The 5,000-nt window shown below is 34.0% G+C and overlaps 1 long non-coding RNA gene across 2 annotated transcripts in view; it reads left to right on the forward strand.

The window, feature by feature from the left end:
* Positions 1-5,000, forward strand: part of LOC137616336 (uncharacterized) — a 1,379,772-nt gene that overhangs the window by 752,727 nt on the left and 622,045 nt on the right. The window lies entirely within an intron of this gene.

The following is a 5,000-nucleotide window of genomic DNA, read 5'->3' on the forward strand; positions in this document are numbered from 1 at the left end:
GTAATAGTGACATTTTTCAAAAAAAAAAAAAAAAAAAAAAAAAAAAATTTGAATCCATATACATTAGGTCATTAATTTTCATACAAGATAATCCACATAGTTTAACTTATTTCAGAAATTCCTGACAACATTGATGTAATGTACAGGATTTTACATTTGGTTGCCAACAACTTTCCACTCATTATTTTTTCAGGGACATCAACATCCTTGTGAAGTTATGGTTCGTAATATCAGATATTCAAGTCCAAACTGATGATTCTTATCTCTGGTGAGCTTATCATCAGGAGCAAGAGGTCGTCATAGCGGTGTTTGACCTCACAGCTAAATTTATTTGACCTTTGACATTTTGGCCGGTTTCCGTTTCTGCTTCTTTGTAATTTGTTTTGAGTCTGTTACTGTCCATTCATTAAATGGCTGATGGAGGCAATTTCTAGTCGAAATACATGCTGTTTAGATGGCTGATGATTGCAGTTTGTAGTCTAAAGGTATATCATTTATAGCGTTTGTTATGTAAGTAAATTCTCATTATCATCTTTGCAATTGCTTAAAGCGACAACTGTTTATGGTGATACCTTGTAAGAGCATAATCATTATGTACATGTGTAAGTGGTAAAACATATGTACATTGAAAAATATTCCGATAAATATTCTTTTGACAAAAGAGTAGCTTGTTGATTTATAGATATTTTGCAGGAATTATGACTATCATTGAATTAATTTTCTCATTTATGCTACGCAATTGTTTGTTAAATTGTTTGACATTGGCGGGGGTTTACATGATATCAAAACATTTTTCTGTAACGATAGCCAAAAAAAAGAAAAAAAAAAAACGTTTTAATACACTGTATTCTTGATGAAAGGTAACAGGAATTTAACGTACTACTAAAAGATATACCTATAAATAAAATCCGTTTGCGTCTTTTCAAGTTAAGACCGTTGTGTTGAATATTGTTTCTTTAAAAAATAATGGAAGATTTTCATTAATATAGAATCTAGTTTTCCGGTTGGCATGAGTAGCAATTTATTGGCATAAAAATTCCATTTAGAAAAAGGATTTTACGACCTAATAAAAACATTTTTCTCTTATGTTGTGGAAATAATGAATAAAAGATACTTGAATTACAATCTCAAATATGTCGGGTGTGGTGAGATGAGAAGAGCATCTACATCTACATAGTTTATATATGACAGCTCAATTTTAATTTTGTTACTGATCTAAGAATATTTCATATTAATTATTCATTACTTATATAGCTTATTTATTTTGTTATTCCCTTTTATCGCTGGGCTATTTTCCCTTGTTGGAGCCCTTGGTCTTATATAATCCTGCTCTTCTAACTAGAGTTGTAGCTTAGCTGGTAATAATATTAATATTGTAATTAGAGACGTTATTTGCATGATGGTAAGGCAGCCTTTAATTAAAACAATAAGAATTAAGGTTATCAATTTATCTGGTATGGCAATTTTTAAAGCATTTTAATACAGCTTCATTTTCAGTTCTTTGTTGCAAATGTTTTTGTTTTTGTTTTAATAATTAGATACTGATTTATTTTCAATTCTTTTGTACTTTTAACTTTACACGCATTGCCGAGAAATTCTCGTTGGACGAATCCCTCATGACGAATATCGCATCAATGAAACGAATTACAATCGCTATCGCTGGCAACCCGGGAGATAAACGGCAGATCATCGAGGACTCGCCACAGAGCTATTTAGGGTCGTTATTCTCGAACAACACCTTTCATCATCATCGTACGTTATTCTGAGCGAGGTCATTATCGCTAACTACCCGACCATCCGGCGTTATTATTTCCAACCACCCGAGGGTTTGTAAATTCTCCTGCAACCGAATGATAAGAGGAAGGTTCTAAGGCAGCGTTTCTTAACCTTTTTTCGACCTTAGCACCCCTTTTGGTCAGGCCTAAGCAGTCGCACACCCCCTTCCATTGTTTATCACCTAATTACCACAATGATAAAGCAAAAGCAAGTGCAATACATCTTGATCATATATTTGGTTCGTCCTCCAAAACGAAAAGTCATTATGGCAATAGCATTGACAAAAACAATAAGAAAATAAAGGAAAAAAAAACATGGATAGACTCTATATAAAATACTCTTCAATGCGATATTTGTTGTTGCTTATGTGCTACTATCATCATCATCATCATCATCATCATTATTATTATTATTATTATTATTATTATTATTATTAGCGAAGCTACAACCGCAGTTGGAAAAGTTGGATGCTACAAGCCCAAGGGCTCCAACAGGGAAAAATACTCCAGTGATGAAAGGAAATATGGAAATAAATAAACTATATGAGAAGTAATGAACAATTAAAATATTTTAAGATCCCTAACATCAAAATAGATTTTCCAGAGATACATTATAAAAAGAGACATGATAGCCTGTTCAACATAAAAATTCTACCTATCACACTATCCGATTAGGAAGATCAATCCCCAAATTGGTCAAAACTGGAATAAAACTTTGAAATACAGTATAGTATTGAGCCTCATGATAGAGAAAGCATGACTATTTGAATTAACTGCATGCGTAGTATAACAAACAGGATGGTACTGTCCGGGAAGATCTGAATGTAAAGGATGGTCAGAATTATTATTATTATTATTATTATTATTATTATTATTATTATTATTATTATTATTATTATTATACAACCCTAGTTGGAAGAGCAAGATGCTATAAGCCGAGAGGCCCCAACAGGAAAAATAGCCTAGTGAGGAAAGGAAACAAGGAAAAATAAAATATTTTAAGAACAGTAACAGCATTAAAATAGATATTTCCTATATGAACTATAAATACTTTAACAAAACAAGAGGAAGAGAAATTAGATAGAATAGTGTACCTGAGTGTACGCTCAAGCAAGTGAACTCTGATCCAAGACAGTGGAAGACCATGGTACAGAGGCTATGGCACTACCCAAGACTAGAGAACAATGGTTTGATTTTGGAGTGTTCTTCTCCCAGAAGAGCTGCTTACCATAGCTAAAGAGTCTCTTCTACCCTTACCAGGAGGAAATTAGTCACGGAACAATTAAATGTGCAGTAGTGAACCACTTGGGTGAAAAAGAATGTTTGGTAGTCTCAGTGTTGTCAGGTGTATAAGGACAGAGGAGAATCTGTAAAGAATAGGCAAGACTATTCGGTGTATGTGTAGGCAAAGGGAAAGAACCTTGACCAGAGAGAAGGATCCAATGTAGTAATGTTTGTTATTCAGCATGCATAACGAACTAATTAAATGACGGTGTCAGAGATTAATATCTAGATCAGGAATAACAATGTCAATAGAGCGTAAATTCCTGTCCAACACGTTAAGATGAGGATCAACAACGGAAGATCAGATAGGAGAATAATACTAGAAACAAGGTAAAATGAGAAAAAATGAAAACACTTCTTCAGAACATATTGATCACCGTAAATCTTACAAGACTTTCTCAACAAGCCAAATTTTTGTGTAATTGAAGAAGACGACCTAATTTGATTCTGAAAAGTAAATTTGCTCTCAAGAATCACACTTATTATTGTAAGAGTCTTACAGAGTTAAAAAAAATACTATGGATGCTTAGATCCGGATGTTGAGGAGCCATTGTCCATGACCTAGTTACAATCATACTTAAAGTTTTTTTCAGAATTTAATTTCATGCCCCATAATTTGCACCATCTACTAATTTCAGCTAGATCTCTATTCAGCAACCCCATATCTACATTCAGATAAAATTAATGCAAAGTGAGTAGCATCATCTGCATATGCAACAAGCTTCTATTCTAAGCGAAACCACATGTCATGTGCGTATAGAACACTACCGTGAAGAACACAAGCTATCACATTCCTATAATCAACATGGTGCCAGCAACAACTCTTGGCGATATATTATTTAAAAATTCAATAATGATGCCAAAAAAAAAAAGACCCACCCCTTCCCAAGTGGCCCTCTCCAGCTCCCCTTAAAATCAATTTCAGCACCTCCTGGGGTGCTAGTACCCCAAGTTAAGAAACGCTGTTCTATGGGGATTCTCATATGAAACCAGATCAGGGAAAATGCCATATGTAATATGAATTGTATTTGGGATCTAGATGATGAATATGATTAAACCACATTAAGAGAATATCCCCTATATAATAAAGAGAAAGTACATATGTTTATATATATATATATATATATATATATATATATATATATATATATATATATATCTCATTTCGGTCACGCAAGGGGGTACATGAAGTAGCCATATCCTGATGAGAGGGGGTACCCCGAGAGGTACACTCGAACACCACACCAATGCCAGAAGACTTCAAATCAATCAATCAATCGAACACTACACTCCCACAAATGGTTGAACCAGCGGGTTGTAGAAAGGAATGGGGATTGAGTGATTGATTATAATTTATCTGTCATTCTTACATTAGGAATGGGGAGGGGGTGGGAAGGGTTAAATATTTAGACGTACTGTTTGACGGGCGGGTACACAAATTAATTATAATACCTTAGACAAGGTTCAAAAATATAGAAGGCCAAATTGACTATATACTGGGATATAGATTATTTTTTTAATATAATCAATGCCGATTCGAAAGGACTATAACATGCTCATGGATAGAAGCATAAGGTTTTATTAAATTCACAAACTCACGCATACACTCAGGTGTACACGTTGGTACACACCGGTTCACGCGATGCAAGGAAGGTCCAATTTTTTTCCCACCAATCTGTAACAGCTTCATCTTTACATTAAAAGGCACCGGCTAAGTATATGTATTCAAGTATGCCACCGATATTTTTCAATATTCATTTCGTTATGTCACGGTATCACAGACATACAGAGAAGTTATATTTTTGGTAAATACTGCCCTTGAAAGGATTCGAACCTAACTACCAAATAAAAGTGAAAGTAGATGGTTAACTTGCCCACTCATCTATAAGAGATATCTTTATATTCGGATGGACAAGTCAGACCTTTTATATGTACAGTATA

This window comes from Palaemon carinicauda, chromosome 22, assembly GCF_036898095.1.
Source record: "Palaemon carinicauda isolate YSFRI2023 chromosome 22, ASM3689809v2, whole genome shotgun sequence".
NCBI classification, from domain to species: domain Eukaryota; kingdom Metazoa; phylum Arthropoda; class Malacostraca; order Decapoda; family Palaemonidae; genus Palaemon; species Palaemon carinicauda.